This window comes from Phacochoerus africanus, chromosome 6 (assembly GCF_016906955.1).
Source record: "Phacochoerus africanus isolate WHEZ1 chromosome 6, ROS_Pafr_v1, whole genome shotgun sequence".
In the NCBI taxonomy this organism is placed as follows: domain Eukaryota; kingdom Metazoa; phylum Chordata; class Mammalia; order Artiodactyla; family Suidae; genus Phacochoerus; species Phacochoerus africanus.
Genome location: NC_062549.1, coordinates 109,650,360 through 109,664,630, shown reverse-complemented (window position 1 = coordinate 109,664,630; position 14,271 = coordinate 109,650,360). Strand labels below are relative to the sequence as shown.

At 39.3% G+C, this 14,271-nt stretch overlaps 1 pseudogene; it reads left to right on the top strand.

Annotated features, from left to right (window-relative positions):
- Positions 1-571: 571 nt before the first annotated feature.
- Positions 572-14,262, top strand: LOC125128737 (elongation factor 1-alpha 1-like; annotated as a pseudogene).
- The last annotated feature ends 9 nt before the right edge of the window (positions 14,263-14,271 follow it).

Genomic DNA, 14,271 nt, shown 5'->3' with positions numbered 1-14,271 from the left:
TTCAGGTCATAGAAAGGCAGACATTAAGGCAGGATCCCATATCTAGAGGGACTGAGTGGCAGGCCCAGTGGTTTTAAAAGGCTCGGGTTATGGCTGAAACTTCAGTGGCCTGTTCATATGAGTTAGAGGTCTTGGTATGGGGCCAGCGTGGTATGGTAGTTGATGTGATATGAGTGGAGACAGGAAGTAGAGGTGTTCATAAAAGTGGTAAATGTAGGCTTCTGGCTGCCAGCCTCAGGAGTTCTGGGAACCATTTCTCTGCCATTGGCCTGGCCAGACCACAAGGTCACTTGCAACCACCCATGAAGCAACAAAGATCCTGACATGGGGAACCTGCCTAGCAAAGGGCATCACATAGTGAAAGCTGGGCCAGCTCAAGGACATCCCTATTCAGAGAGATATTTGAGACCGAGGATGACAGGCTGTGGCTCTCCAGTGGACAGCATTGCATACATTGGTGGTGCGGCCATCCGTGAACACCAGCTTCCTTCCCATGTCAGATATATGGTCACAAGGACTCCCATTTCACCAGAGGATGAGGCAATGGGGCACCACCACTGACTCCAGGTCCATGGGCAAGGTGCTGAGCATGAGGGAAGCCATACTGATGCCCCAGGACTTCATTAAAAACATAATTAAACACACAACCCAGGCTGACTGTGCTGTCCTGATTGTTGCTGCTGGTGTTGGTGAACTTGAAGCCAGGATTTCCAACAATGGGCAGACCCATGGATATACCCTTCTGGCTTAAACTGTAGGTGTGAAACAACTAATTGTTGGAGTTAACACAATGGATTCCACTGAACCACCCTATACCCAGAAGAGATATGACGAAATTGTTAAGGAAGTCAGCACCTACATTAAGAAAACTGGCTACAACCCCAACACAGTAGCATTTGCGCCAATTTCTGGATGGAATGGTGACAACATACTGGAGCCAAGTGCTAACATGCCTTGGTTCTAGGGATGGAAGGTCACCTGTAAAGATGGCAATGCTGGAATTCCTGCTGTGGTGCAGTGGGTTAAGAATCTGACTGCAGTGGCTCAGGTTGCTGCAGAGGAGCAGGTTTGATCCCCAGGCTGGCACAGTGGGTTAAAGGATCCAGGCAACTAATGCAACTTGGATTCAATCCCTGGCCAGGGAACTTCCATATACCATGAGTGCAGCCATTAAAAAAAAAAAAAAAGATGGTAATGCCAATGGAACTACACTGCTTGAAGAACTTGATCGCATCCTGCCATCAACACATCCAACTGACAAGCCCTTACATCTGTCCTCCAGGATGCCTACAAAATTGGTAATACTAGCACTATCCCTGTGGGTCGGGTGAAGACTGGTGTTCTCAAATCTGGCATGGTGGTCACTTCTGCTCCAGTCAATGTTACAAGTAAAGTAAAGTTTGTTGAAATGTACCATGAAGCTTTGAGTGAAACCCTTCCTGGGGACAATGTGGGCTTCAATGTCAAGAACATGTCTGACAGGAGTTCCCGTCATGGCGCAGCAGAAGCAAATCTGACTAGGAACCATGTGGTTGTGGGTTAGATCCCTGGCTTTGCTCAGTGGGTTAAGGATCCAGCGTTGCCATGAGCTGTGGTGTAGGTCACAGAGGTGGCTTGGATCTGGCGTTGCTGTGGCTCTGGTGTAGACAGCAACAGCTCCAAATGGACCCCTATCCTGGGAACCTCCATATTCCCTGGGTGCAGCCCTAAAAAAGACAAAATACAAAAAAAAAAGAACTTGTCAAAGACATTCCTCATGGAAGTGCGGCTGGTGACAGCGAAAATGACCCACAATGGAAGCAGCTGGCTTTACGGCTAAGATGATTATCTTGAAACATCCAGGCTAGATACACCACCTGTGCTGGACTGTCACACAGCTCACACTGCTTGCAAGTTTGCTGAAATGAAGAAGATTGATTATCATTCTGAGAAAAATCTGTAAGATGGCCCCAAATTCTTGAAATCTGGTGATGCTGTCATCACTGATACAGTTTCTGGCAAGCCCATGTGTGTTGAGAGCTTCTCTGACTATCTTCCTCTGGGTTGTTTTGCTGTTTGTGACGAGACAAATGGTTTCTGTACGTGTCATCAAAGCAGTGGACAAGAAGGCAGCTAGAGCTGGTAAGGTCACCAAGTCTGCTCAGAAAGCTCAGAAGTCTACATGAATATTATCCCCAACACTTGCCCCCCAGGCTTAATCAATGGAAGAACTGTCTCAGAACTGTTTGTCTCAATTGGTCACGTAAGTTTAATAGTAAAATATTGGTTAATGATAATGATGCACCATAAAATATTCAGAAGGAAAGAGAATGTTTTGTGGACCATTTGTTTTGTGCATGGCAGTTTTAAGTTATTAGTTTTAAAATCAGCACTTTTTAAAGGAAACAGCTTGACTAAAAATCTGTCACAGATTTTGAGACCCATTAGAAAAAGAATGTATATGTATGACTATATCACTTTGGTGTACAGCAGAAATTGACAGAACATTTTAAATCAACTATAATAGAAAAAATAAAAATCTTTTAAAAAGTTCAATGAAAGAAAAAAAAGGTTCCAATAGTGACATCTAGTGGAATCTATTTGCCATGAATGGTTTTACTCACATCACCCAGTAGTTTAAAAAGAGGCACCTCCTTTATATTTGGATAAGTTGCCCAGAATGATGGTAACTTGAGCTTCCATTTCTGGTAAAGCTAGAAAATAATGTTTAATTTTGGAGTTCTAATTAATCAGGAGAGTCATACTTGGGCATTTGCCTGGGGTGGTGGGACAAGGCCCAGGAATGGCCAAAACCCTATTGAAGAGTTCGCAGCAATTGCCAAGGTCTGGGTATTGGCTGGACACATTTTGGCTGGGTCACTGATTCCCCTAGCCACCAGATCTGTGGCAAGGGATAAGATTCTTTCAATGCAATGTCTTTTAGCTGTTGCAATTTCGAGGTGACTTGTCTAGTAATTTCCTCATGAGGCTCACCCTATTTAATTGCCAATGAACAGGGAGTGTCCAATTGTTCAGAGGCAGAAGGGGGAGTCAGTGAGTCAGAGAAGAGGTATGCTAATTGGTTTAGGTTGTGGCTGGGTCCCTGTGCTCCAGGAGGTGAGGCTTAACAGGTCAGACCTTGTGAGTCAGAGTGGGCAGAGCCCTTATGGAGAGCATCGATTCCACTCATGGTCTCTCATATGGTGTAGGAATTGCCAATAAGGTTAACAACTCCACCTGTTAGCTCGGAGGGGGGTGCCCTGTAAGAATTATTCCATGGACTCTGTGTCAAAGTGGGGTTGGAGGACTGCTCCAATTAGAAATGCATTCAGGATCTTCTTTGTCTGAAAAAATGATAGACCTATTGAACAATGTCAGTTTTGCAGTGGAGCCTGCTGGCCTCTACCATAGTTTTCATTTGGGTATCTGCCTTAGCAGCAATAATTGCAAAGAAGGGGTGAGCCATGAAAATCCACATCAACAATGGCAAGAATTTGGAATACTAAAGAGTGGTAGAAGTTTGGGGTTCCTCATCTGAATCTTCTATAGCTTCCTCAAAAGTGTTGGCCTCTTTATCGTATATTCCCTAGATCTGGGGATGCCCTCTATTCTCTGAGTGCCTTCTTGCCAAAATATCATGTAAGAATTGAGCTCCAAGGGCCAAAGAATCTCTTAGTGAACTATGCATTTTAGTATCTTTAACAATGATATGGCCTCATGTCTGCTGTGCAAGGCAGGTGCTCTGAGCTCATTAAACGCACTCAGTAACCAACTAGCTCCCTTCTACTCACCTCTCTGAACAAAAATCTTTGAGACAGTTTGAATTTCTAGTCTCATAAAATTACAAATTTCAGTTTTTAGTTTCTTACATTTTCCCATGCTCTTGACCTGCTGGGTTGTGAAAAGAAAAACCTTGATTGCTTCCTTCCCATTATCCCCTCAACAGTCTCCTTTTCTAGGGTGTCCTAATTGACTTCACTTGGGTTGGAGTCTGTATCTAGAAGAGCCGTGGTAGCGAGTCTTCCTTGGGGAGAACTCTTAGACCTTGGGAGTGGAGCAGGAACATCTTGGCATGCTGATATGCAGCAGCATTAAGAAAGCCTAGGCATATTTAAAGAGGTTTAATGTTCCTAGAGTAATTAGTAACCTCCTCTGGCATGTTGGGAGGTGCCAGAATCAAATGCTCCTGTTCCCATCCTAGCCCTATGATCCCGAGTCACCAGTCTTCAGAGATAGGGCCTTCCATATCCCATGGGGTAAAGAGATGAAAAGCAATGGCAGCAAAGTATACAGCAGTGAAGGGGTGGCATCAATCCTTAGCAAGCACCATGGTAGACTGTGTCAGTTAGCCATTAATTGGAAAGCACTAAGAGAATCTTTCTCCCTCTCTTGACAAGTGAGAGCTGGCTAGAGTAAAATCCCAAGGTGTTCCAGGGGGAGGTACACAATGTATGGTGGGAAGCTTCAGGGGTACCCAAACAAGGCAATATGAGGTTGTGGCGCAAAGTAACACAGAGAGACACTAAGACTACATCGAACCTTCCCAGATGGTGTAGCCTTACTGGGATAGCTAATTAGAAAGCTAAGAGTAGTCAAGGGGCATCTCTGAACTTGCTTCTCACTGCCAGTAATTAGGCCATCCTGTTCACTATATTAATTATTCTTTTTTTTTTCTTTCCTATTTTTTTTTTTTTTTAGGTGATGATTGGTCAGGTGTCACCACAAGAGGGGAGAGAGCAGAAGCTCATGAAAACAGGCTTTTTTTATACTCAGAGGTCCTAGAGAGACAAACTCACTGCAGGCTGAGAGGTCACAGGGGAGGAGCACCAAGGGTTCAGACTCAATAAGCAGGTGGAGAATCAGGAAGGATGGGGGAGAGAGAGACAGTGAGACAGAGACAGAGATAAGACAGACAGACAGAAAGAAAGAAAAAAGAAAGGGAATGAATTGTGAGTTAACTGCCTTTGTTGGAGGTCAAGGTGGAGTACTCAAGCAAAATGTGCCAGGGGATTTTACTGGTGTGTTTGAATGTCACTAGGTCACAGCCGAAGGAGAGCAACACTGGTTCATCTGGTCTCCTGCGTAGGGTGTTCACAGCCTATTTGCTAGGATGTTGAGGCAGCAGGGAAATATGAAATTTTAAAATCTACAACACAGTTTCTTGGTAGGATCCTCCAAGCACAGAAGTTCTCAGTTTTGATGAAGTCCAATTTACTTATTTTTTCTTTCATTGCCTGTACTTTTGGTGTCTTGTTAAATGTCATATTTACCAATATTTTATTCAAACAGTTTTATAGTTGTCACTCTTAAGTTTAGATCCTGATCCATTTTGAGTTAATTTTAGTATATGATGTAGGAGTTCAGCTTCATTCTTCAGCATGTGGATATCCAGTTTTCCAGGCACCATTCGTTGAAGAGACTGTCCATTTTCTATTGAGTAATCTTGACACCCTTGTTGAAAATCAATTGCTCAATATGTGAAAGTTAATTTCTGGCCTCTCTATTCTATCCCATTGGTGTAATATCTGTCCTTTTGCCAGTACTTTATTATTTTAATTACTCTGGCTTTGTAATAAGTTCAAATTCAGGAAGTATGAGACTTACAACTTCAATCTTTTTTTTAAACATTGTCTTATTTGGTGACCCTTATAATTCCATATGAATTTGAATACTGGGTTTTCTGTTTCTGCAAAAATAGCTGTTCAGAATTTGATAAGGATTGAATTTGATCTGCAGATTAGTTTGGGTAGTATTGGTATCTCAATGATGTTAAATCTTCCTATTTATGAATATGAGAAATCTTTCCATTAGATCTTTAATTTCTTTCAGCAATGTTTCATAGTTTTTAGGTTTACAAATCTTCATCTCTTTGGTTAGATTTATCCTTAAACATTTAATTCTTTTACATGCTCTTATAAATGAGATTGCTTTCTTTTTAAAAAAAATTATTAGGGTATATCTGAATTACAATGTTGTTTCAGGTGTACAGCAGAAATTCTTTTTGGATTCATTGCTGGTGTACAGAAATACAACCGATCTTTGTGTGTTGACCTTTTACCCCGTAAACTTGCTGAATTCGTTTATTAGCTCTAGTAGGTTTTTTGTAGATTCTTTAAGATTTTCTATGTATAGGATCGTGTTACCTGCCAACAAAGATACTTTTACCTCTTCCATTCCAATTTGGATGCCTTTTATTTTTCTCGTCAAATACCTCTGGCTAGAATTTGAATGTGGGCATAGTTGTCTTACTGATCTCAGAGGGAAGGCTTTCAGTCATTTACCATTTAGTATAATATTAGCTGTGAGTTTCTCATAAACATCTATTATTTTGATAAATTTTTATCTCCATTCTTACTTTACTGAGAGTTTTTGTCGTGAAAGATTGTTGGATATTGTCAAATGTCTTTTCTGCATCAATTGAGATGGTCAAATATATTTTTCCCTTTTACTCTATTAATGTGAAATATTACATTGACTGGTTTTCTTATGTTGAAACACATTTGCATTCTTGAACTAAACCCCACTTGCTCATCGTGAATAATTCTCTTAAAATGCTGTGGCATTTTATTTGCTAATTTTTTTTTCTTTTTAGGGCTGCACCTGAAGCATATGGAAGTTCCCAGGCTAGGGGTTGAATTGGAGCTGCAGTTCCCAGCCTATGCCACAGCCACAGCAACATCCAGATCCAAGCTTCATCTGTGACCTATGCTGCAGCCAGCAGCATTGGATCCTTAACCCACACAGTGAGGCCAGGAATCGAACATGCACCCTCATGGATACTAGTCAGGTTCTTAACCTGCTGAGCCAGAACAGGAAGTCCTATTTGCTAATTTTTAAAATTGAAGTATAGCTGATTTACAATGTTGTTTTAGTTACAAGTGTACAGCAAAGTGATTCTGTTTACATATATATATACACACACATATATATAATATATATGTATTTTCAAATTCTTTTCCACTATAGATTATTATAAGATATTGAATATAGTTCCCTGTGCTATATAGTAAATCCTTGTTGTTTAGCTATATGTATAGTGGTGTGTATCTGTTAATCCCATATTCATAATTTAGCCCTTCCCCCTCCTTTCCCCTTTGGTAACCATGTTTGTTTTCTATGTCTGTATGCTTCTCTTTTGTAAATAAATTCATTGTACTATTTTTTAGATTACACATGTAAGTGATATCATATAATATATATCTTTCTCTCTGACTTACTTGACTCAGTATGATAATCTCTAGATCCATCCATGTTGCTGCAAATGGAATTATTTCATTCTCTTCTTTATGACTGAGTAATATTCCATTGTATGCATATACCACATCTTCTTTATCCATTCTTCTGTTGTTGGATGCTTAGGTTGCTTCCATGCCTTGGCTATTATAAATAGTGCTGCCATGAACATTGGAGTGCATATATCTTTTTGAACTATAGTTTTCATCTTTTCTGGATATATGCCCAGGAGTGAGATTGCTGGATCATGTGGTAATTCTACATTTAGTTTTCTGAGGACCCTCCATACTGTTTTCCACAGTGGGAGCTGGCACCAATTTACATTCCCACCAGTAGTTTAAAAGTTCTCCTTTTCCTTATACCCTTTTCAGCTTTTATTACTTGGAGACTCTTGTTGATGGCCATTCTGACAAGTGTGAGGTGATACCTCAATTTGCTAATATTTTTGAGGATTTAAAAATGTGTATTTATAAGGGATATGAAATTTTATTTTCTTGTGATATTACCTGGCTCTGGTACCAGAGTAATTCTCACCTTGTAGAATAAATTAGAAGTTTTTCCTCTTCTATTTTTGCAGTTAGAGGATGACTGGTGTTAATTCTTTAAGTGTGTAGTAGGATTAACTGGTGAAGCCATTAAGTCTAGGACTTTTCTTTCTTAAGAAGGTTTTAATTATGAATTCGGTCTCCTTACCAGTTTGTTCAGATTTTCTATTTCTTCAAGAATCAGTTTAGGTCATTGTATGTTTCAAGTAATTTTTCTATTGGTTCTAGATGTCTAATCTTTTATTCTGACTTCTTATCTCTGTAAGGTCACTAGTGAAGTCCCCACTTCCATTTCTAATTTTAATAACTGTGTCTTCTCTATTTTAATCTTTGTCAGTCTTGCTTTGTAATGTTTATTGATATTTTCGAAGAACCAACTTTTGTTCAACTGATTTTTCTCTATTGGTTTTCTATTGTTTTATTTTTTATTACTCAATGAATTTATTACATTTATAGCTGTACAATGATCATCAAAACCCAGTTCTATTTTGTTTATTCCCACTCTGTTGATTATTTCCTTCCTTCAGTTTAGCTTTGGTTTTAATTTTATCTTTTTCTTGTTTGGTGTAAAGTTAGGTTATAAATTTGAGATCTCTCTTCCTAGTAATTATATGCACTTATCACTACAAATTTCCCTCTAAGCACTGCTTTTGCTGCATCTCATAAGTTTCTGTATGTTGCATTTCCATTTTCATCTACCTCCAAGTATTTTCTTTTTAAAAAAAATTTAATATACTTGATTTACAATGCTGTGCCAATTTCTGCTATATAGCAAAGTGACTCAGTCATATATATATATATATATATATATTATTTTTAATATTATTTTTCATCAGTCTATCCTAGGAGATTGGATATAGCTCCCTGTGCTATACAGTAGGATCTTATTGTCTATCCATTCTGAATGTAATATATGCATCTATTAACTCCAAACTTCCAGTACATCCTACTCTCACCCCCCACCCCTGGCAACTACAAGTGTTCTTCATGTACGTGAGTTTGTTTTTGTTTTGTAGGTTTATTTATTTTTGATTCCATATATAAGTAATATCATATGGTATTTGTCCTATTTCTAACTTACTTCACTTAGTATGATAATATCTAACAGCATCCATGTTGCTACAAATGGCATTGTTTCATTCTTTGTATGGCAGAGTAGTATTCCATTGTATATATGTACCACATCTTCTTAATCCATGTATCTGTTGATGGACATTTAGGTTGTTTCCATGTGCATAGTGGCACACATTTTTTTTTTTTTTGGCTATTTAGGGCTGCAGGTACAGCATATGGAAGTGCCTAGACTAGGGGTTGAATTGGAACTACAGCTGCCAGCCCATACCACAGCTACAGCAACGCATGATTGGAGCCACACCTGTGACCTACACCACAGCTCTTGGCAATGCCGAATCCTTAATCCACTGAGCGAGTCCAGGGATCAAACCTGCATCTTCTTGGATACTAGCTGAGTTTGTTTCCACTGAGCCACAACGAAAATGCCCACACGTATCTTTGCGAATTATAGTTTTGTTCAGATATATACACCCAGGAGGGAAACTGCTAGATCATATGGTAGTTCTACATTTAGATTTCTGAGGACCCTCCATACTGTTTTCCATAATTGTTGTACAAATTTACATTCCTACCAATAGTGTAGGAGGGTCCACTTTTCTCCACACCCTCTCTAGCATTTGTTATTTGTACAATTATTAATCATGGCCATTCTGACCAGTATACAGTGGTACCTCAATGCAGTTTTGGTTTCCATTTCTCTAATAATTAGTGATGTTGAGCATTTTTTTCTTGTGCCTACTGGCTATCCGTATGTCTTCTTTGGAGAAATGTCAATTTAGGTCTTCTGCCCATTTTTTGATTTTTTTTTCGAGTTGCATGCGTTTGTGTATTTTGGAGATAAGCCCTTGTTTGCATCATCTGCAAGTATTTTCTCCCATATCATAGGTTGTCCTTATTTTTTAAATGGTTTCCTTTGTTGTGCAAAAGCTTGTAAGTTTGACTAGATCTCATTTGTTTGTTTTAATTTTTATTCCCATTGCCTTGAGAGACTGACATACTAAAGCATTTGCATAGTTTATGTCAGAGAATGTTTTGCCTATGTTCTCTTCTAGGAGATTTATGGTGTCGTGTCTCATGTTTAAGCCTAATGCTAAATATCTTCTAATTTCTTTCATGATTTCTTTTTTTTTGCCAATTTGTTGTTTTAAGATTGTGTTCTTTAATTTCTAACTTAATTTGTGGGTTTTCCAACATTCCTTCTGTTATTCATTTCTAACTTTGTTCCATTTTGGCTGGAGAAAATAATTTGAATGACATCTGGTTTTTAAAATCTACTGAGAACTCTTTCATGGTTTGGCATATAGTATATCCTGGAGAATGTCCTATGTGAACTTGAGAAAGAAAAAAAAAATGACACATCACTTTGCATTCAGAAGGATAGCTAGAATTAAAAGGTCAGTTAAGTTTCAGTCTGATATGTATGTAGATTGGAATACTTTAGTCCAGTAAAAAGCTGAAACTAAAAATTAAACAACTCTTTTCAGATCAGTCAGAGAAGTGAGGTCACAGGGCAAACCACCACCTCCAAAATTGGAGAGACACACAGATACAGAGAATTGCAACTTACCAGAGCAGAAATCCCTGTGGGAACCATACTGCAATAGAAAAGCCTAAACTTTAACTGTCTAGTTGCTGGACAACTCTGAGAGTTAAAAATTCTGGGTGAGGAGGGGCAGTCTTAAGGTTGCCTCCCACGCCTTTGACAATTTACCTCTAGGAGCTCTATTAGGTTCAAAGAGTGAGTACTAGAGAAAAATCCTCTTGTGCTTCCAGCAGGAGTTGGGTAGAAGTAACCATTTTGAAACATGCTAAAGAACTCTATTTTTTTTTATTTTCTTTTTAAATTTAGCTTTTGGGTCACACCTATGGCACGTGGCAGTTCCCAAGCCAGGGACTGAACCCATGCCATGGTTGTGGCCTGCACCACAGCTGAAACAACACCAGATCCTTAGCCTGCTGCACCACAAGGGAACTTCTAAGAACTTTATTCTTCTTAAGATCTGTCTTCAAGAAAAACCATCCTACCAGAACCTAACCTACTAGGGTTTTTTCAGAACCTAACTGTTATGGTTAATTTTATATGTCAACTTGACTATATACCAGGACACCCAGATATTTGGGTAATTTTTTCTTCCTGGAATTTTCTGTGAGGGTGTTTCTGGTTGAGATTAGCATTTGAATCAGTAGTCTGAGTAAAGAAGATTGCCATCCCCAGTGTGAGTGGACATCATCTGATCCTTCGGTGAAAAGAACAAAAATATGGAGAGAGAATCTGCTCTATCTCTGCTGACTGTAAGAGCTGGGACATCAACCTCTTCTTGCCTTAGGACTGAAACTTACAGTGTTCTTATTCTCAGGTCTTTGAACTAGAACTGGAAACACACCACTGGAATTCCTGAATATATAGCATGCAGAGGGAAGACTGTGGGACTTCTCATCATATCACATGAGTCAAACCTTTATAGTAATTTACTATATATAAGTGTGTGTGTGTGTGTGTGTGTGTGTGTGAGAGCATGCACAGGCACATGTGAATACTTGTATCTCTTATTGTTTCTGTTTCTCTGACGAACTCTGCCTAATACACAAACCAGTATGTGGGAAGTGAAATATCCAACTCCCTGTCCCACTTAATTGGGAAACAAGTGAGAAGTACTTTTAAAGTCCACAGCTTAGTGGAACAAGCTTACTGAAAGACTAAAATGTAATTATGGGACTATCACATTATTAAATCATACCATCACATTACTAAAAGCCCTTTGGGGTTTTCTTTTTCTTCCTTCCTTTCCTAGGTTTTCTTTTCTCCTGTCTTTTCTTCCTTCCTTCCTGGGTCTTCTTTCTTTTCTTCCTTTCTTCTTTCCCTTTCCTTCTGCCTTCCCTCCCTTCCTTTTTGCCTTTTTAGGGCAGCACCTGCAGCCTATGGAAGTTCCCACAGCTGCCAGCTGAAACCTCAGCCACAGAAACATAGGATCCAACCCACATCTGTGACCTACACCACAGCTCACGGCAATACTGGATCCTTAACACACTGAGTGAGGCCAAGGATTGAATCCATATCCTCATGGATATTAGTCGGGTTTGTAACCTGCTAAGCCACAATGGGAACTCCACAGTTTCGTTTACCTAGTACATTATGTCTGCGTTTCAACAAAAAAGTCACAAAGCATACTAAAAGAAAAAAAATACATATGAAGAAACAGCATCAAACCAGACTTAGATACGAAAGGGATGAGGGTTTTCCCAAATTAATATCAGACAGCAAATTATAGGTCCACTAAGAACAGAAAACATGTGGAATCTCCCTGTGGTGCAGCAGGTTAAGGATCTGGCAATGTCACTGCAGTGGCTCAGGTCATAGGATTGATTCCTGGCCTAGGAACTTCCACATGCTGGAGGCATAGCCAGAAAAAAGAAGAAAGAAAGAAAACAAGAAACAGAATTAATGTTGCCCCCCCACCCCAAAAAAACCCCTACATCTAGGTATATCATGGTCAAAGTGTAGAAAAAAGAAATCACAGGAAAAACCCTAAAACTTACTTCTCCTCAGAAACATATAAGCAAGGAGAGTGTGGAATGAACCATTCAAAGTATTGGGAAGAAAACCTCATCAACCTGATATTCTGTACTGTGCAAAATTATCTTTCAACATGAAGGAAATACAGAGTTCTAGTAAGATGACAGGGTAGAAACATGAGATTTCTGAGTCCTCACCTAGACAACTGCTTGGCAGAATATGTCTGATTTAACTATTTTGGTACTCTGAAGTCCACTGAAGACTCTTCAATTTCCAAGAAGTCCTGGATGGTAAATATCAGTTAATATTAATCAACTTCATTTTTTTAAACACAGTTGAATCTCCCCATCACTCAATCGTTAGCCCACAGCAGGCAGTTGAAAAAGCTTTTCTGGAGGAACTTGCACAAAGCTTGCAGGATCCAACCTGACCAAAAAGAACCCTGTCTTCCAAACACTGAGCATCTGTACTCTGACCACTCATTGCTTCTTCTATACTTTATCTTAGCCAAAGTCCTAAATGCAACTGATTGCTGTTTCTGATCAAAGAACTGTGAAGAAAAAGTTGGCAGTCATTGTTGCAACTCCTTCCTTGCTGTAAACCCCTCCTCCTCTGGCTGAATTTAAGTAAAAGACGCTTAAAGGAATAGAACATGACCATCCATTTCTTTTTCTATTTCCCCGTTTTGGAGCTGTATATTGAAAACTACAACCACATATGAATGTGGTTGACACATTCAAGGCAACCACATATGTGGAGGAAATTAGAAAGGCACTGTGCATGACTAAGGGAAGGCACAGTCTCAGAAAAGACCTCAGTATTGTAACTCAGTCTGATCCTCAGCAGAGGTAGCCTACAAACAATGAAAACTAAAATAAAACAAAAGTAAAAAAACTGTAGGAGGAGTTCCCATTGTGGAACAGTGGAAATGAATCTGACTAGTAACCATGAATTTGTGGGTTCGATCCCTGGCCTTGCTCAGTGGGTTAAGAATCCAGCATTGCTGTGAGCTGTGATGTAGATTGCAGAGGTGGCTCCGATCCTGCATTGCTGTGGCTGTGGCATAGGCCAGCAGCTATACCTCCAATTCAACCCCTAGTCTGGGAACTTCCATGTGCTGTGGGTGTGGCCCTAAAAAAAAAGAAAAAAAAACCCCAAAAAACAAAAAACAATAAAACAAAACACAACAAGACAAAACAAAACCCTCAACTGTTGGGAAGGGGGAGGTTTTGATTTCCAGAGTCACCATATTATTAGATCAAATGTCTGCTTTTCAACAATGACCAAAAAAAGGCACACATCATACAAAGAAGCAGGAAAGTATGGTCCATTCAAAGGCAAAACAAAACCAAAGACCAATAATAGAAACTGTCCCTGAAAAAGGCCTGATATAGAGTTCTTCTGTGGCACAGAAGAAGATTAAGGATCCAGCGTTCTCACTGCAGCAGTCTGGGTCAGTGTTGTGGCATGGGTTCAATCCCTGGCCTGGAAACTTCCACATGCCATGGGTGTGGCCAAAAACAAACAAAACAAACCCATGATGGTAGATCTACTAGACAAAAATTTAAAAGCAATTATCATAAAAATGCTAGAAGAATTAAAATATGTGACAAAAGCCAAGAAATGACATAAGAACAACATAAAAAATCAATAAAGAGAAAACACCTAAAAAAAAAGCAAATCAAGAGCTGAAAAATATAATAACAAGAATTTTAAAAAAACCCCAAAACCTCAGTGGAATTTAACAATTGATTGAATCAATCAGAAGAAAAAACAGGTGAACCTGAAGATGAAATAAAGGAAATGACCAAGTATGACGAAGAAAAAAGGCTGAAGAAAAGTGAAGAAAACCAAAGGAACTTGTGCAACACCATCAGAAAGACCAACACATGCATTTTGAGAGTTCCAGAAGAGTAAAGATAAAGG